Source organism: Rhipicephalus microplus, unplaced genomic scaffold (assembly GCF_043290135.1).
Source record: "Rhipicephalus microplus isolate Deutch F79 unplaced genomic scaffold, USDA_Rmic scaffold_97, whole genome shotgun sequence".
Taxonomy (NCBI): domain Eukaryota; kingdom Metazoa; phylum Arthropoda; class Arachnida; order Ixodida; family Ixodidae; genus Rhipicephalus; species Rhipicephalus microplus.
In genome coordinates, this window is record NW_027464669.1 from 378,302 (window position 1) to 399,184 (window position 20,883).

At 41.6% G+C, this 20,883-nt stretch overlaps 1 long non-coding RNA gene across 1 annotated transcript; it reads left to right on the forward strand.

The window, feature by feature from the left end:
* Positions 1-4,117: 4,117 nt before the first annotated feature.
* LOC142790306 (uncharacterized) lies at positions 4,118-19,204 on the forward strand. The gene is made up of 4 exons (XR_012889419.1): positions 4,118-4,592; positions 5,117-5,195; positions 10,046-10,241; positions 17,913-19,204. It is a non-coding gene; the product is annotated as an uncharacterized LOC142790306 (long non-coding RNA).
* Positions 19,205-20,883: the final 1,679 nt, after the last annotated feature.

A 20,883-nucleotide genomic window follows, 5' to 3' on the forward strand; every position in this document is an offset into this window, starting at 1 on the left:
TGTTTATCACTCAGAAGGTGGACAAGAAGAAATAATTTTTCACTCTTTGTTTTGTGTGCTTCTATCTGAACCCTTCAAGACAGCTCGTTGTATGCATTCATGAACAGCATCATGCCGATTGGACAGCTATTTGCAACGGTACTCATGTCTTGCAAACAAAAGGGGCTCAATTTTTCATTTTGAGTTTCCACGTATTGCTTTAAATGGTTGATGAGAATGTTATTGTGGCACAAGAATTCTTGTCTGTGATACTTGGCAGTGTTTATCACTCAGAAGGTGGACAAGAGGAAATAATTCTCCACGCTTTGTTTAGTGCGCTTCTATCTGAAACATTCAAAACGGCTTGTTGTATGCTTGCATGTACAGCATCATGCCGATTGGACAGCTATTTGCAACGGTACTCATGTCTTGCAAACAAAATGGGCTCAATTTTTCATTTTGAGTTTCCACGTATTGCTTTAAATGGTTCATGAGAGTGTTTTTGTGGCACAAGAATGCTTTTCTGTGATACTTGGCTGTGTTTATCACTCACAAGGTGGACACGAGGAAATAATTCTCCACGCTTTCTTTTGTGCGCTTCTATCTGAACCTTTCAAAACGGCTTGTTGTATGCTTGCATGTACAGCATCATGCCGATTGGACAGCTATTTGCAACGGTACTCATGTCTTGCAAACAAAATGGGCTCAATTTTTCATTTTGAGTTTCCATGTATTGCTTTAAATGGTTCATGAGAGTGTTTTTGTGGCACAAGAATGCTTGTCTGTGATACTTGGCTGTGTTTGTCACTCACAAGGTGGACACGGGGAAATAATTCTCCATGCTTTGTTTTGTGCGCTTCTATCTGAACCTTTTAAAACGGCTTGTTGTATGCTTGCATGTGCAGCATCATGCCGATTGGACAGCTATTTGCAACGGTACTCATGTCTTGCAAACAAAATGGGCTCAATTTTTCATTTTCAGTTTCCACGTATTGCTTTAAATGGTTCATGAGAGTGTTTTTGTGGCACAAGAATGCTTGTCTGTGATACTTGGCTGTGTTTATCACTCACAAGGTGGACACGAGGAAATAATTCTCCACGCTTTGTTTCGTGCGCTTCTATCTGAACCTTTCAAAATGGCTTGTTGTATGCTTGCATGTACAGCATCATGCCGATTGGACAGCTATTTGCAACGGTACTCATGTCTTGCAAACAAAAGGGGCTCAATTTTTCATTTTGAGTTTCCACGTATTGCTTTAAATGGTTGATGAGAATGTTATTGTGGCACAAGTATTCTTGTCTGTGATACATGGCTGTGTTTATCACTGAGAAGGTGGACAAGAGGAAATAATTTTCCACACTTTGTTTTGTGTGCTTCTATCTGAACCCTTGAAAACAGCTTGTTGTACAGATTCATGTACCGCATCATTCCAACTGAACAGCTAATGGTCACGGTACTTACGTCTTGCAAACAAGAGTGACTCAAGTTGTTGTTTTGAGCTTCCACTCATTGCTTAAAATAGTTGACAAGAGTGTTTAGTGGCACAAACTTTTTTGTTCCTGATACGTGGCTGTGCTATCACAGAGAAGGTGCACAATAGCAAATAATGCTCCATGCTTTGCTTTGTGCACAAGATGCTCATGTGCTGTGACATGAGTATCGTTACAAATAGCTATCCATTGAGGATGATGCTGTACACGAAAGCGTGCAACAAGCCGTATTCAATGGTTCAGATGGAAGTGCACAAAACAAAGCATGGAGAATTATTTGCTATTGTGCGCCTTCTCTGAGATAGCCCAGCGAAGTATCAGGAAGAAGAAAGCTTGTGCCACCAAACACACTCATAAACCATTTAAAGCAATGCATGTAAGCTGAAAACAACAACTTGAGCCACTCTTGTTTGCAAGTCAAGAGTATTGTGACCATTAGCTGTTCAGTTCGAATGATGTGGTGCATGAATGTGCATTGTTTGAAATGTGTTATCTGAGTAATTGTGGGACACAAACTTGTGCATTTTCTGCTTGCCCATTTTGAGTTTTCTTTAAAGGCCTAGAAAACGTCATTTGAAGACATCTCTCTCATTTTATTGAGGGACGTAATCTTGCAGTGCCATGCAAGCATGGTTAAAAAAAAACGTTGGTGTAGTGTAACTGCAGAGAGAATTCATTCTTCAAAGAATTGAAGTGTCTAGTGTTAGCCCTCTTTATTTACTTTAAGGAAGTCTTACACCTATATAAGAAAACCAAGAAATACTTTCTGTCAAGCTTGTATTTCCGTATTATGATGGCAATCGAGTCTTATAACTTGTGAATTCTTGTGCGTCGCTTCGACTTCAGCATGTTAATATTGATTAGCACTCAGGAGAAACACTGGATCCTACGCCAGCTAGGAGTCACATAGAGAAGCATACTGGTTGTTTCCTGTTTAACTTATTATTAACAAGATTGTCAGTATCTATTACTCATTTTGTTTTGCACACTTATGCATGGGCGTCAGTAAGGGGAAAAAATGGGGTAGTTGTCCCCCGCAAGCCTCACTAGCACTTGCACCCACCCAAGCTATGGCAGTGCTTTCGCCCTACACCAGCCATTTGCACCCCTAAAGAGAGAATCCTGCCGATGACCATGCACTTATGGCACCGATCATACAGTTGTGTGTGAGAGCTGATCTCAATGCGTGTGCTCCTGGGTCATGTGGCTTCGCTGTCTGCGTTGGAGGCGTAACAGATAGATCGAAGACGAGAGAGTAAGCGCGGAGTCTGTAGATATCAAGAGCGACTGCAGCCTCGTTTTCTTCCTCAGTCACGCAGGCTGTCTCCCCACCCCTCGCTTTCGTTGCTTATGGGTGAAGTTTGTGCACATGCAGTGCGGCAGGCTTCGATTGTCGTAAAGTGGCTGTAGGCGTTCCACTTAGTTCGCAGCTCCTTGAACGCACATAGTGTTGTGCGTGAAGCTTGAGCACTGGCAGTTTTAGTGGCAACATGTAGCAAATTAATGTTATGTTTCTACAACTGCGGAGTGCATGTGGCTGCAGTTAGCTTTGCTTCAACAAGAAGCTGCGCGTAGAATTTGCGTCAAGTAATATCGTAATCTTCGTAGAATTTTCGGTTAGTAAAAATGAAGCGTGACTGGAAAAAGTGCACTAAAAATTGTTGTGGCTAATACGAGAGGGATCACTTTTTGCCACGGGGTAAAGCATGTGCTATGACAGGAATCACTGACTTGCAGCTCTAGAAACATAAAAATTGTGCCAGCCATGTAAAACTCTAGGTGTTTGGTTACCATAAATGTTGCTGAGGGATGTGCAGGCCAGTCTCGTGCGTTTAGCTGTCTCACGTTTTAATTGTTCTTCCTACTAGCAGCACTTTAAAGAAGCTCCACGTTATTCAAAACAGAGCTTTACGCATAATTTACAACTTAGCCAAAGATAATTCTTCTCCACAGCTCGGCTGTTTTTATACTATTACTTACGCTGAATTCTGGCATATGCATATACAAGATAAAGAATATATTAATGCTTACAGATACAGTAAGGTCAGCTGAATACTCATCTATGTAACACTTACGGCTCGTGAAAAAATTCTAAACACCACACATTAATTACGGGGCCCAGACGAGAATATCTCTACCATTACCCTGTGTATTGAACAAAAAATAGTCAACATCTCGGGTGTCTGCGCTTTATGCTTTCGTCGTTAATCTAGAATAACACGGATGAATTTTATCTTTGATGTGTTTTTTTTTCTGTTGGTCTCCTCGAAGCTGTGTGTACTGGTGGCGTTCTTTCGGCGATTATGTATGCTTATGTACGCCAGTTAACGCATGCCGTCACGGCATGCTGCTGAACAATAATCCGCTGGGAAGCTTAGTGAAGTTCAAAAAAGCTTTTTTTTTCACATGCTCTCCGCTGTAGGTAGGTCCAGTTTGTTACTGCGTCGATGAGAATCAACGGGATCATTGCAGAATGCTTAACTGCCATTTGCAATTTTGCGCGACCGGATGTTTACGAGCCATAAGTCAACACCAGCTGACAGCCGCACTGCGGAAGCCAAAATACAAATTTTTGGTTGCATGAAAAAAAAAACTAATGAGACCAATCAAACTTACTGCACGCTTTTTTATGCGCGCGAAAAAACGTGAATTTATGGATTTGAAATTGTGTCAACGAGTTTTTTCTTTCTCGCCTCAAGTTTTTTTTTTCATTGTAACTTCAGGAGAGTCGGTTAACCACAAGCGGCCAAGACAAGCCCATTTTGGAGTCATTCGTCGTCAATATGGCGCTTGCAAGTTGTGCGATGGGGTTTGTTGCTTGTCTTGTGCTACCGGGTTTAAACGTTTCCTGTGTGCAGCCTCTATGCCTCATTGAACTGTGCGGCAGGTGTGAAACAGATGTGGTTCAGTAAAACCGTGAAGAGTCATTTGAAATGCGGGGTGCACCAAAAGTCACGTTCGTCGTTTGCGAAGACGGTTACCGCGCCGTTGTGGACAACCTCGAGAAATGCTTCATTCCGCTGAGCGTTGCCGATATGGCAAAAAAGGCCTTTATCGACAAAGTGAGCCGGGTAAGGACATCAAGAAGAGCTGCTATTACAGGGATGTCCACCTTCTTTGAGGTGAGTGTCGTTTTATTTTCCATGACGTTTTCGCTGGCGTGCGTTTAGGCGAACAAAGGAAGGCACAACGAAAACATGTTTGAGTGCGTGTGTGTTTTATTTTTTATGTGGCACATTTTATCCGTGTGTGTTGTGTATGTTGGAATGCTGCACCTGATACCGCACACTCGTGTCCCATGGGATCTTTCGATCGCAATCATGACTGATCTGGATTAAAATGTATTATGTGCGGCTGCACAGTGACATAAGTTGTAACTGGCACTGTTGATCGCGATCAAAAACCACATTCGGGTCGGCCCTGATGGCGCTGGAAACGTCCAGTGTGACACCGGTAGAGTTATTAATATATGAACAAGTCGACGTCGCTATTCCTGATGGCCAACCTGCACTACATTGCATTTATTTATTGTTCGCATGTAATAGTCACACATTCTACGTTTTCATTTCTGTGTGGTTATTTATAGTAGCCTGCTCTCCAACTTTATGTGTTCTCTGATTAAAGTATTTTTACTCACCTCGTGCAGATGGAGAAAAAAACGACTCGCCGTGCAACACAATCGTTTCTACCAGAGTGACTGTGAAAAGAACGTCAGAACTTGGAAGGTAAATGTGGTTTAATAGTAAAACTGATTTTAACAACATATACAAAATGCTAACTTCCAATGTCCTGGTTGCTTTCACAAGCCGCACGTCTATACAATAGTCGCTCATTCAAGTACATTTGTGCTAATTGGCTAGGCAAGGGCCACTCATTCTATGTTGCATTTTTTTTTTCAAGTTCTGTTCGGTCGTGAAGTAGTAACCAGAGCGAAAATGAAGACTGCTTCATTTGAAACGTTTAGGTACATATACCAGCTACATCTGTACATATTTGCCATTTTGATTCAGACATTTGTCAGTGTGTAGCACCAACTCATTAATTTGTTTATTCACAATACTGCAGCCTAGCATAGCCCAAGCTGCAGTGGAATTACAAGAAAGGAGAATGGTACAGAAATAATTAATAACAATACTGGCACCACACGTAAATAGGTCAGTTTTGCCAGGATGATTCTTACAAAGAAAAAGAACAGCACTAATACTTAGCAACTACACTTTTGACTTAGTAATGTAAGATTCTCAGTGATTTAGTATTCAGCCCAACAAATGTTGATCAAGGGCTTCATCAGAACTGTCTGCCTTGCAACTTCCTTTACTCTCCGCCTAGAAGTTCAGTAAGCGAGTCTGCATCAAGCAGCAGAGCGAAGAACAGGACTGGGTGGAAGCACAGGCCTCCTAGCCAGCATTTTATGTTAGCAAAAATATGGCAATCAGAGATAGCTAAGTTAGGTCTGTAGGGCGTTGGGCGACTGAACTTCCCGCTGCTTCCTCTGTGGCCCCATGTTGTCATGAAAAAAAAAGACAGTGTCACTTATGACATCTCTCTTTGCTTATTCCTAATTGCACTCTGTAGACATTTGAGAGTTAGACCTACAATACTGCAGTGAGGGTCATGCCATGTCCCATGAATTAGTGAGGCATAAACTTGCAAAGGCTCATGGGATGCATGCAGTCTGCACCAGCTACCATTTCAATGGCTCTCCGTGTGCTGCATCCCTCCTTGAGTATTGGCGTTTATCCGTGTCACTCGCTTTCTTCATGGTAACCCAATGCATATGCTGCAAATTTCTAGCACACAATAACACGGCTGCACCTACGACTGACCACAAAAGAGAAGCATGTGCTGTGATTGCCAAATAATATTTTCATTTGAAGTGGCAAACAACTGACTGTATGTGCTATCACAATTATGTGTTTTCTTTTAAGTGGCGTGGCCTTGGTTGTCACGTCTTTGAACTAATTTTACACTTGCTATTAATGCACATCACCGACTAATGTGCTTATTTTTACGTGTTTGCTTCAGTGAGGGCGCTCAGCTGTTTTTGCATTTGCAATTGAAACACTGTCGCTGTCTCAGATTGTTGGATATATAGTATCTTGTATCAACGTTCATCATGTGCAGTGAGTATCATATGTTACTAAAACTACGTGTTCAGCGGTGACGGCCTGGTAAAATGTTCAAATGTGCATGAATGGCAGCGACTTTTATTTAGTAAAGTTGAGCTTCTTAGGCGTTTCGGCATTACATCGTTTTAGTGAACAAGCTGGTCTAGGCAATGCTCACCTCATAGTCAGGCACCGTGTTTGTTAAGGCTTGTTACCTGTCCTGCTCGCATGTGCACCAGATCAGGTATGAATAAATTGACTACTACGGAATGAATCCTTTGAGGAACAGTTGAAATCACTAGCAACACATTGTATACCTGTTCTATAAATAGGATAGTGGAGCGCCCTTTCTTGTCTACATAGCATTACTGACACATCATTTTTTCCAACTGGTGCGAAGTCGTCGCCTTCTTAACCACTACTAATTGTGTATACATCACTGCAATTGGTGCCGTGGATTCCACGGTGTCACCCCTGGCATGATATCGTGTGGCTGTTGGCTGCTCTGTCTTGCTATTTTCTGTATCATGCTCAGAGCTGGCTGCACGTTGCATAGCGGCCGTGCATTTTAAAGCAAATGCCGTATGCTTGTCGTAGCTGTGTAGATAGTGATTGTGGTTGTGATGATGAAAACTACACATCCAAATGACTTTTGTACTTCAGTCTTGGCGCCTTAGATTCTCTTTCGACGTGCCAATATGTTGATGGCACGTAGTCAACCTGCTATGGATCTTTTCTTGGAGCGCCTGTACATAAATACCGAATGTGTCAAACGAAACCATCCATGCAGGATTGTCGATAAATATTACTCACCTTACGCTAGGCATCCAAAGGGTATACCACTCTCCATATCTCTCCACAAAATCCACTTCAATTTTATGTCTTTGTTCCAAGGAAATCTGAACATTTTTTCCCATTCGGCACTATTTTCGACATCTGCACAGCCGACTATGATGGTGCAAATTACTAGATTGCAACACAATTGAAAGAAAAGCCCTGTCTACGTCTCCAAAAGCGCGGCCAGCGAAACAGCGTGCCACGGATATCTTTAACTAGGAGCCGATGCAGATGGCAAATCTCATGAGCCTTTGTGGGTTTATGCCTCACCTATTTTATCAAGGAAACACCACCATTTATTTCCCCAAACACAGCAGCCATGCACTTCTTCTTGAAGAAGGTTCACTTGAATTTTTTTGCGCTCATCGAATGCTTTCACTGTTTGTATTGCACCTTCAGTTCTGGAGTAGATCATGGTAGTGCCAGAGAAATGTCAAAATGGCACCCGTTTATCATTTTGTTTTCATGACCAGTCAGCATTTTAGGAACTGACTGCACGCAGTTTGCAGCACTAGAGTCTCACTCTGTGTCCAACCATGGTATACCATGTGTGCTGTATTGAGTTGACTGCAATATTTTGGGAAATGAATTACTCAGCCCAAAAATTCTGACCCAATGATTTTCCCGAATTATCTGATCCGTTCAGTCAACAAAATCATTGTTTTACACTTGCTTCATTCCCAGTCAGTCTGCATTGTAAATATTGTGCATCATGCTTCTAATTTCCTACACTATTGTAGTGCCTTGCTGTTATGTATTGAAAGTGGTGCTGTACACATTTCTCAATATTCGATGAATTTCAGCTGCACTGCACTGCTCAGAACCCTGAAATTGAATTCTAGCACACACTTCACACTTATCCGAGGCATGCTTACATGGGTGCTTTGCGTAAAAAACTGAAAGCTGGGACCTCATAAGATAGACGGGCACACTAAAGAAATCGTACAACACATATGTGTTGCATCATGAAATTTTAATTGCTTTTTATTCGGGGGCCATTTTGACTTTGAAAAATATAGGCATTGTATTTTATGAGCTGAAATGTACCTCTGGAGTGTCAACATGCCAAAGCAAGCTTCTCAAGTTATACTCATGCTGACTGTATGTTTGTTACGTTCATGAAGCAGTTAATTTTGTAATGATTTGCATAAATTCATGTGGCTAAATCACTGCATAAACATCAGTCTGCAAATATGATGTGCAACTATTGCATAGTTATAAATTAAGGAGCACATACAGCTGTGGCGGTCAGCAACACAGCAGACAGTATAATATTCAGGTGAATATTCACGGCTACCTATGAAGTAATATATGACTTAGTAAAGTAGTTACTGCCACTCTAGTTTTTAGGTACGTGTTACTGGAAAGTACAGACTTCGTAGTATGTTGTGTTTATCGAAAAATTCTCAGCAAGTGCTCCTGGAGAGTGAATGATAATTCGACAAGGTTTGAAGAGTAGGCCCTTGCTCAGTCATCGGTCAATATTTAACATGGAAGTGGAAGAATCACTGAGAATAAAAAATGCACATCTGTGCATCTACCTAAGCACTTTCTTGAATGCCCATGCATACACGGTTTTATTTCGCATTCACTCGGGAAATGAAAACAGTGAAGATGGTGGTAGAGGAGAAGAGGCTACTTATTTAGCACCTCTATTTAGCAAGAAAGTAGGGAGGTGCTTGCTCTGTTAGGAGTGCTTACTGTGAATTTTTTGGCATTTAGAGCATCTCTACTGAGTGGTAATATTTTGGGTTTATATATACACTCCCAAGACCACCCCACCCCTCCAAAAAAAAAAGTCGCAGAAGGCAGTAATTCAAGAAAGAAAAAGAGCCCTGTAAGATGGCTCTGGCAATTAGAAGCTTGTTTGATTGAGCCTCCTCCAGAAAATTTTTACAATGGAACGAGTGGATTGAGCAACAAATAGAGGCTTTGGAGGAAAGGAATGGCAGACTTCAGAACCCCTCTCAGCCATAGGTCGGCAAACTCCCTCACAAGCCGAGTGACTCAAACTTGGATTGGGCCATAAATGAGAATCTGAATGAGCCATATGTGCAAATACATTTTGTGATTGAGTGAGCTTCACATTTTTTTTTTTTTGGTCGGCCTGTGCTTTCAACACACCTTCGACAATTTAAAGATAGAATTTTTGGTGAGCCTGTAGTTCGCGCTCTCTTTTTTTTTTATTCATCTATAGTTAACACTGGCCCATCTGCCCTATGTAGGTATGGCCGAAGCTAAAAGGAACATTTTACTTTACGCCTGTATGGTAATCAACAAAACTTTTGGTGTGTTTACGAAACAAATGTGAGTCCAGCTTCTTGTCCCCTCTCATTGTTTTTCAGCATGACATTATATCTCGCCTAGTACCTAGTCTATTGGTGGCCATAATGCATTGATGTTGTGTCTATTTATCACTTTCTTTAGCCCCTGAGCTATGTTGTGAATGTAAGGACTACCCGCGACACACCCGTTACATGCTACGCTTCTCGCTTATTATGTTCACAGAAGTCCATCATAAATCTCTACCAACAAGCTCAGCTGTCCATCACTCTAAGTTGCAAATTTCTATAATGTAGTGAACAATCTTTTTCATGATTTCTTAATACCTATTATCTGTCACCCTTTAGGTTTCAGTCATATCCTCCAGGTCAGGCTCCTTCGGCACAAACACTGCAGCTGCTGTTACCACCACCACGGCCTATATTTCACTTCAGCCATTGCAGCATCACAACCAGTATTACACTTTCTGAGCCGCTACCACAGTCCTTCCCAATGATGCCTCACCTTGACAGGGCTTCATATGCTTCCAAAGGAAGCTATCAGGCAAGTGTGTACTGTTAAGAAATTTAGCTTTCAGTAGCATTGATGTTTTCAATGGGCAGATTAATTGACAAGTCTGCCAACTTCATGCTTCTTGAACAGGGTTGAACCTACGTGTGTCTGTCAGTGTAGGGAACCAAGTTTATCTGAATTTCAAAGTAGCTTATTCCTATTTTATTTTGCAATACTGCAGGCCTCTTCTCAGGCCCATGCAGGAATGGGTTGAACTTGAATACACAAAAATGTGAGGAAAATAAATAGACCTTATGTACAAAGCAAGTAAGAGCAATAAATATGCACATTGTACAGTAAGCAAGGTGTTCATATAAGTTCTGAATTCTGTTCATAAATTTGACAGAAGAGGAGTTCACAATATCAGCGGGCAGCATATTCTATTGCGAAATGGTGTGCAGAACTGAATAATATTTGTAAGGGTTATGTTAATAATTCTGTGTATGAAGAAAGCAGGGCAAGCAAAAATTAGAATAAAGTACTTTTTATTGTTTGCTTGATATGAAAGCAGATTCTTTTTCCACGTTTTTCATGTACCGTGCAATCCTGAGCAAGTGCTCCCACTATGGTGAAGGTGATGAGAATCGGAGGGGGGGGGGGGGGGTTCTTGCTCGGTCTTGCATCAAAAATCAAGATTGTGGTGAAAAAGTCGCAAGTGCTTCCAACGAAACTGATACACTTTAATAAATATGCATGAATTCACTATGATTCTGCAACCTCGTTGCGCTTCTAAATAAAGAAAGTGAAGGAAACTGCAGAAATGGCAGGAAGGCGGGGGGGGGGGGAGTGCTTGCTCAGTTGTTCATGCATGTTTTGAATATCTTGAAAGAGAGAGGATGGAACTAGCTTGGTTGGGGGCGCTTGCTTGAGATATTACAGTATTGTCCTCATCCTGCGTATCTTTTTTTAATCAACTGAAACAAGCGACCTGAAAGTAAATGGCCCTTTTGTAGCTTATTGTAGCTTTTGTAGCATTTGTAGCTTATTTTCTTTGTAAATTGACGAAAAGCATGAAGTTTAGCATTCTTTAGCGAAAAGAAAAAGCTGTCCAACTAGTAATGTTTACGCATTTACCGAACTCAGACACAGTGAAATAGATAAGGTGGCACACTAATAAAATAGGTCAGCACAGAAAAAACTGCAATTTTCATTGCATAAGTAGAGCTCCATCTTCTCGAAATGCCATTTTTCGTTATGTCAGTATGATAATTTTGAAATGGCAAAAGATGTCATGCTGATTGTTTGTGCACATACTCAAGCAACACATGGTGGTGTACTGAACTGAACTTGATCTTTTAGAATAACTTTCATTTGATCTAAAAGAAAGTGTGCAAAATGTCCAAAATCATGTACAGGAGCAAAAAATGCAATTTTTTTAAATAAAATAAACCATTCTTTGGTTCGGTCAATAGAACACAAGGCTCTGATCAAATTAGTATAAACTTCTGGTTGCTATCATTATTACATGCTTAAAAATGATTACAATAGGGTAAAAAATACGTGGAAGTCTGGGACTTGCCGGTCTTCTGTAATCGACACAGTGCTCTGAAATAAGGCAGTGTTTACATACACCTGCAGAGCTGTCTTATTCAGTAATGGAAAAGTAGATACATGGTGCAGAAAAGTTATTGTTGCTACCCCTTAATTGGAGGCAGTAACCGGGTAGACTCCAATGGCTGACTTAACAGCCCCCAAAATGCACTGCTAAAGCTTGAACAGTTTAACATCAGGTCCTTTTAGCAGGGGTGCAACAGCTGCGCCAATCGCGCCAATTTGATACAATTCCCGATTGTTGCACCGAGCTGCGCCAAACCCGTGAAATTGTTAAAATTGCACCACGCTGCGCCAAAATGCCCAGCCAGCCTCAATTTTTTTTTTCAGGTGTACTAATTGCGGTGAGCAGTGCAGGCCATGTCGGCCACCTGCAGCTTTGCGCCATCAGTCAAAGCGCGCAGACCCGAAGTAAAGTGCCTAGAATATACCTAAAATAATCTAGCCACCCACCCTATGCTCGTGAGACGTGATCGACCAGATAAAGTAACAACACTGCATGCCTATCGGTCCGCTGACCACAACAGATACGTATCGGCGGGACGGCAGAACTTTAAAACAAAGATGTGTTGGTGTAGCCACCAACCCTTCGCGGAAAATGTAAGTTCTCTTGCCAGAAACGCGGCTATGGCTTATTAAGGCTCGAACAAGCTCGACGTGCTGCAAATGCCGGCGTTGATTACCTTAGCAGTGGCACATAACAAATTTTGGCTGGAAGCTGAGTCCTTGCCACGGTCTTGGCGATAGATATCTAGTACCGTCGCCGGGGCAACAGGCGTACGCCGTTGTTACTTTATCTGGTCAAACTCGTCTTGCAAGGTAGCCGAAGCGGCACATAGCCCCATGCTGAAAAGGGTGGGTTGGAAGGGGGTGGTGAGTGGTTAGCAAACTTGTTGTCTTTGGTTCTAAAGCTGCTTGAGTCACCTTTGCCGCGCTAGACCGGTGCCCGCGAAAAAGCGTGTTGAGATTTACAAGGGGCTGTTCGCGATACTGGGACACCTCACATTTTGCTCAGTTACTCATGCGTTTGTACACCGTTAAATTCTGAGTACCAGTATAGTTACCGACGTGTAAATAAGCTACTGGCAATCATTTGAAGCAGTGTGTGACATTTATGCTTCTCTACAGAAATAAACTAAATTGTGCGCCAATTTTTTTTTACCACCTCTAGTTCTCGTTTTTACTAATCTTCCAAATTTCAAGCTCACAATATCGGCAGATTGATATTGAAATTCTCAGAGTTTGTCAATTGATTTAACAGGTGCAGTAAATGCTAATATGGACTTTATCATGGGTTCCTTAGAGAGGTGGTTCAAAATACTACCTTCATTGAAGTAGTAGTAAATACTATGCTCACACTACATAATTTAGGTTATGTTGAGTTGTTTATACATGTTTTTCTCTAAATGTAAGCCGCCTTTTTTATAGTGCTCCAAATTCGCTATGTCATGATAAAAATGCATGTTCTTTTTTTCCATAACCATCTCCGAACTTGGAATTTAGTGCTCCAAAAGTAACATTTTGCTGCTCCAAAAATTGCTCTAAATGGTATTTTTGGCTGTTGCACCCCTGTTTAAGCATGCCAGCAAATGCCGGTTGGGGTCCAAAGATAAAGTCTGAGCTCAGAGTTTTGTTACAAGCATGAAGCAATGAAGGAAATAGGAGCAAATGGGAATGCTATAGAAAGATTACCACTTAACTCTTCAGATTCAATTTCACAAAACGAAACACTGGTTAAAGTCAATGTCAGTGCTTCTGAGAGTGAGTGGGTTTTTGTGCTGTCGGTAGTCTCAACGAATAGAAAGTGCTGAAAGCACACCACGTAAACAAGCCGTGTAGTAATATTTATCCAAATAGCACGCACCAGCACTCGTAACTGCGCCCTTATGTTCAATGGTAGCAGCTGTTGAAAGTGTCCATATAATTGCCATTGCAATATTTTATTCTAAATGAATGGCTAGTTAAATCACTGGACAACTCAAATGGGTTTAACAATGATTGTGAAACAATCAAGTATTGCTCATCACAAGCATGAAACTCAGGCACTCCAGATTATTCAATGCTTCAAGCAATGATTCCGTCACCAGCCCGACTAGTCCCTCCATGTAGACTGCAGTATTGACCAGGGGCTCCCCTGCTGCAGTCGGTGAATACTTGTTACTCCTCAGTGTCACTGTATGAGACTCTCTTTCAAAACACCTCTTCAATGACTGCACAGCATCATCTATAAAATCTTCATCATAGACTGACTGACTGATGCCCTAATAAGGTGCTATTAGAAGCTGTTTGGTATGCGAAACATCACACTGCATTGTTTCAAATTTTTTCTGGCCAGTGTTTTTCTCGGCAGTGATGTAAGATGACCGATGGTACTACTTAATAATGTAACACTTCTCTGGACAACCGAAGAACTCTTCTATATCATAACACATTGCCTTACCAACTGAACCACTTCTGCATTTACCCTGTCTCTGCGTGCTTATATTGAGCAGCACCCTGCATAGGTTAAAAAGAAATCTGCGAATCATTCACACTCACTCATAAAATATATTTTTTCCTTAAGCCTTACTAGTAGACTCAGACTCGCATTGACTCAGACTCGCGGCTCAATGCAAGTCTGACAAGTCTGGTGAGTCGACTTCCGAGCCCGTTAAAATATGATGATCTTTTCCACACATGGTTTCAATGCTTCTTAATAGCAATATGTTGTATAATTGGTGCTCCAGTTGATGATCTTTTCCACACATGGTTTCAATGCTCCTTAACAGTAATGTGTTGCATAATTGGTGCTGCAGTTACAACCTTTTAATCTCAGACCTTTATATAGTGACTGCGACCCAGTAAGGTAATCTCTATTCAAAGAGATGGCACCTCAGATACTTTATGAGAATGTCCCGGGAAGAAATTCACAGGAGGGCATGTCAAAGAACCTCGACTCCCCCCCCCCCCCCCTACTTGTAGTTCTGGCCTCTCAGCTATAAATATTGAGTCGGTGCACAAATGCTTGTGCATTGAGATATGTGTGAGCTGTGAAAATTGAGAGCTCAAGGCGCAAATCCATGTGGAGGGAGGCCGCTACACTGCCACGAGACACTGCAAGGTGTCAGCTGGAGCACCTATTATGCAATATATTGCTTTTATGGAGCACTGAAACTATAGGTGAAAAAGATAATCATATTTTAATGGACTCGTAAGTTGACTCACCAGACTTCGTCATTAGTCACTAACAACACAAAAACCCTTCACTCTTGGGAGCACTCACATTTGCTTTAACCAGCGTTTTGTTTTGTAGAGTTAAGTGAGATTGAATCCAAAAGAGGTAACTGCTAATATCGATTCTCAATTGCTATAATTCTTGAACAAGGGTGCCAATAGTTGCCATTTGCACCCTGGTTCGAGGAATATTGACATGACTCATCCATGCATAGCAAAATAAAGGCAAAGGCTTGAAATGAATAAGTTTCTTGCATGCTTTTCTCATAGCACTGTAGCGGCTTCCACATGACATTGTGTCCTGAGTTCTCATTTTTTGGGGGGGCTTTTGCACCAGCATTTGGTGTGAAGCATGCTGGCTATTGCGCGGTGCCTTCTTTCAGAGGAGGGTGCAGGAGCATGCATGCTTCAGAGAAACAGCTATTGATAGCTCGTGTAGCTGCAAAGGGCTCATTAGGGGCTGTGCTTGGGCGCTTCTTTTTAATGCTGTTTAAGTGCTCATTTGTGTCAGCTGTGGTTGCATGCTTGTGTGGAATCACCTTATTTTATAGCTGACTTAATTATAATTTTTTTTTGCTTTTCGAGGGGCAGCACCCAGTGATGGGACTGCCGCTTACAGTTCTGGCCCTCATAAACAACAAAGTAGGCAGCTGTGCTTTTTTTTTGAAAATTTTTGTTTTGTTTGCTGTTGATGCATTAATACTAATCTCTACCAGTTCCACGACATTCCTCATGCATGCCATTTACACTCCTGCTGCTTGCACTTATCTTTTTTATATCCATGTACTGTATTTGCTCACATAATAATTGCATTTTCTTCATTTTTGAATAGTTTACTGATTTAAAGGTGTGGTTTGTACAGTGGGTAAAGTTTTGGAACAGGTCGACTAAATTTAAAACTGGAAGCTGGAATTGTGATGACTACGTTGTGCCATAACAAAACCATATCAGGTTGAAGAGTTCCTACCTTCATGTTACAGGCACATGTTCGCATTGCCTTGTAATGAAGAAGCCCTGAAAAGCCTTTCCAAGTAATCATCAAATGTCTTCATTAGAGAAACTTATTCATCCCAAATCGACTGTTGGAAAAAATTTTGCAATCTGCGAAGTACTAGCGGAGCTACAGGAATTCGTCACATGCTTTACGTACTTTCTTTTACCTTTCGTTCGAGTGAGCTCACTCAAAGCCACGCGGGAGGGGATGACTGGGGGACAAGAAGCTATGCCTTTTTATCAACGTGCGTTCTAAACTTGAGCTCTTTTATTTTTATTCCCCCCCCCCCTTTTTTTTTTCTTCAAACATGGGGCTTCTTTTCAGTGTAATCACGAACAGGTGCAGGGGCATGTGGCAGCCTCCGGTTTCGGTTGTACACATTGCACTTGAAGCGCAGTCAGTTGAATTCGGAGCCTTATTTGTTCAGGAGAAACAGCGTTTTTCAGGTGACTGATAATAAATTATGAATAACAAGCTGCGTGTTGCCCTATTATGTCTGTCTCACATGCTCTCAGGTGCCTCGACTACCCTCGGCAGCATTTTCTGACCATGCCCGAAAAGGGTTGCTGGGCGACTTAAATTGCTTCATGGAGAGTGTTGTGTATACTATACTGAATTTGTGAAAGAAATGCCCATTTTAGTATGCCTAATTCCTGTATATCTGCCATCTGCTACACTTTATAAGAACAATTTGAAAACGATTTAAGTGATGACAGTAGATGACCGGGGCCCTTAAATTGCTGGACATTAAATGTTACCGTCAAGGCATTTGAAAAACAGGAGGAAAAGCTCTCTCTGGTGCAAGTGTGCCCTTAATTGGCTATGCTTTATATGGTTTTGCCTGCTTCAACATCTTCAAAGTGCTTGAAGAACAAGGAGAATAATTCTCTGTGGCACAAGTGTCCGATAAAATGCTCAACTATTTCTGATTTTCCCACTTCTCTTGAACTTTATTGTTATAGTATGTGTGCCAAAGTGAATTCTAATATTGAAGTGTGTGTGCAAATTGAATATTTTTCTGAAATTTCTTGTATACTTCTAGAATTTTTTTCAAATACTTCATGTGAAATTCTAGAAAAAAGTTGGAGAGGCTTCCAATGTTTATTCTTATGAGATGAAAGTCTTCCTTTTGGCAAAATTGATAAGTGTTGGTAAGGTGGCATTTCGTAGTTGCCTTATAAAGAATAAGGCACTGCACAATTGAATTTATGTATGCACGAATGTGTTTATATGCACGATTTCATGCAGCCGAAGAGTTGATCAAATTTCAGGTCAAAAACCACTATAAATAAGCCCTTGCCTCTGCCACACCTATCATCTCCTTGTTAGGATCAACCTTTTCTAGAGTCAGTACATTTGTGACCGTAGCAGAGCCAGAAAGGCAGCTTTCACGCAATATGAGTGTGATGAGGTGAAACATATTAAAAATTTGGAGGGTCCCTATCAGTCAGACATTGACTTTGTTTTGTCTCTGGTAAGTTATAATAGTTCAAATAGCAAAATTTGCAGTACAAATTGAATCGAATAGCAAACATTATTCAAAAGATATTCAAAAATATGAATATTTGTGTACCCCTACTTATTGTTTACTTCACATTTTTCACCCCATTTTTCGTTCTCAGTAGAAAAGACATGTGCCCTTCTAAATGCTGTGCTAAGACCACAGATCACAACTCATGCACGTGCCTAGAGCTCCACGCATATTCTTCTGTGAGACCTTCTATTTACCTGTTTGAATTCAAAATTGTGGAACCTCTTGGATCAGTTTTCACTATTGAAACTTTGTTCTTTGAAGTAGTTGTGCTAGTAAGTTTTAAGTTTTAAAGCAATAATTTGAGAGTGAGTGTAACGATGTTAACTCCCACACCAGAAAAAACGATCACAGAGACATTTTTCTCCTGCAGGTTCATTTGAGAGGCAGAAGAAGGAGCAGTGGGCGAGGCTGCGGTCGTGATGCAAGGAGGCCACAAAGCTCCTGTGGAGTGTCCTTCAGCTTCAGAACAAGAGCCTCATAGTAGCCCCGTGTTGGAGTATTTGTGCATCAAGAGGACAAACAGGTGCCCCTGAACGGGGCCCTGACAGTGAGAAATTCGGAGGTTGTGGCTAGTGAATATTGCTTAAAGAGGTACTGACGCAAATTTTTGTCTTGCAATATTAACATTGTTGACAGCCTATTAGTCACAATGTGGCGGATTGCTTGCTGCAGCATGGGACAGATGGACAATTGCTGTCTGTTTATTACAGACTAGTTTTATCTTGGCACAGCTCTGAGAACACGAGCCACGGAATGCAACAAATATATGCCAGCTAGTGTGCTAAATGGTACACATAAACGGGGCTTCCAGGTGTAAGCACTTGCACAGCAGGTCTATCAATAGTGAAAGTGGGCGGTGACAACCGACACAGTAATCAAGCCGCTGGGGCAAACAGCTCCCGCTCGGCGCTTCTGGCTTAAGAGATGGTCCACTATGGCGTATTGTTCTTCTTCCTCCTTACACACAGAACACTGACGCACTTCCGTGCTGCCTGCGTTATGTGCTCACATTCTTTTGCTGCTGCATATGCAGCACAATGTCGTTGTCGTCAAGTTGATCGTTCTCGTTTGGGTGCAAAGATTTTCTTGGGGCATCCTCACGTTCCACATGTTTACATTAGGCATGGACACAGCAGTCACTGAATAGTAGCCTGCTAGCACAAGTGTGGCCAAAAGGCAACAACGACTATGATGTCAATAATGTAGCTGTGCCAACTCTGAGCTCGGCAACAATGGTGGCACCTGGAAGTTGGGACTCAGCTTCAGGTCACTTTCAGTGATTCAATGATGCGAGATGCGGCATATAGCACTGGTTCAGGCACGCAAACTTTAATATTCATATAATTGGCCATCTGAGCTATAATTGTTCATCCAATTTGTAGATATACGCATGTTCAAGGGAATCGATGTCGTAGGCTATATTAGCCACAAAATTTTGTGTCAGTACTCTTTATGGTATTTTGCTTTATGTTTTAACTTACAGTTAAACAAATAACTAAAGTATTTAGTAAGTGCTACATGTGTTTGCCCAGTACTAAGCAAATGGTTTTGCAAAATTTGTGAATCGGCCAGCAGATATGCATGCACCTAGCAGGCTGAGAAAGATAAACACACTTCCTTGCAAAATGTTTGATCATATAAATAAATTCGAGGATGCAAAAATATTTGTCTTGTTTTTCTCAAATGTCCCGACACTACACTACATACAACACTTCCACCCCTTTAATCAACTGCACTTTCGAAGCACCATTAAATTGCCCATTGTGGCATATTCATATTTTTTACACTTTATAAACTGGCATAGCCTTATTACCATGCTTAGGCAAACATTACTTATGACCCTTACTACTTGCCCAAAGTAACCGGGGTTGTTCTGCGGAAGGACTTGTTTTTGGGCTAGTTTATGCTTGCTTAAAATTATATAGTGTGTGGTTTTGTGTGACTGTTCTCTCTTTTTTGCACTATATTATGATTTTCAGCAGGACCGGAGAATTCCTCGGACCCCTATCACCTATATTACCCACAAACCCCTTAACTCCTGTATGGCCCATATACCCCTTTATGCCCCATAAGCCCTGTATCCCCCATATGGCCCGTAATCCCTGTATCCCCCATATGGCCCATAATCCCCGTATCCAATAGCATCGTATTATACGGGTCCTATTTGTACAGGATTTTTCAGTAGGGTACATATGCAAATTAGTACACTCTGGCACGGACACTGCATATCGTCACTTGCACGAGAAAATACACCTCAATAATTGAACCATGCCCGTACTTATTGAGCTTTAGAGTCGATATCAATCTTATGCGCACGTCAAATAATCCGCCCTAGATTATCCAGGTTTTGTACATTTTCTTTCTTATGTTCTGAATTCTGAAAAAACTTGGAGTCTTGGTATTATGGCTTGTCCTGCATGGACGCTAGTAGTTTTCATATTATGAGGACATAAGGTTTAGTCAGAAACGAAAGTTGCTTATGTGTTTAAACTCCAACCCATGAAGCCAAATGGTGTGTTTTTTCTTACCAGTTTTTTTTACCAGGCAGCATGCATGGTACGACGTGGCGTAGTGGTGGAGTGTCTGCATCGTCATAGGTAGGTTGCGTGTTCGATTACTGCCACGAAGGTTTTTTAACTCATTTCTTTTTTTTCACTATATGTGCCGAGCCTCTACCTTACTCTAGAAGCAACTTTTCTCGTTTGGCGAAGCCTTATATGTTGCCGCTGTTTCTTGCTTCGAAGGTGTTCCAGTTGGCGAATCGTTTACGAAACGTTCGTGATCACAGAACCATGCTTTTGTTACCACTGAGAGGTATCCTGCTGACTTCTCGAATTATTTTTACTTCTGGGGCGTGTACGCTCAAAGGCTTATGGTTACTAGCCTGCAGTGTCACCCAGCATCGGTGGTAACATGCAATCGCTAGACTGTGCTCCGTCAGCAATGCGGAGTCTCAGACACCGTTCAAGCCTCTTACGCACGAGAGTTGCATAGATTGCGAACTCCGTCTGAGTAGAAGAGTGTTCACAGTTACTTTTGCTTTGACTTGAAGAGAAAAGTAAGTTCCATGGCAAACTCCGCCCTACTCGCCCAATTAAAAAACTGTAGAAACAGTAACACAATTTTGCTACTCTTGCAGTACACCGTCTAATTCTGCATACATTACTGTTGTTCCTACACTCTATACTTGTGATTATTAAGCAAGAAGCGCCGGTAACATTTACACGAACGCGGCCAGCACAGGCTTCCTGATTGGTGGGACAGAGCACAGGTTAAGACCACTCTCGAAGCAGCGGAGGTGCAATGCATAAAGTTTCGGCTTTTGATCTTCGGAACATTTT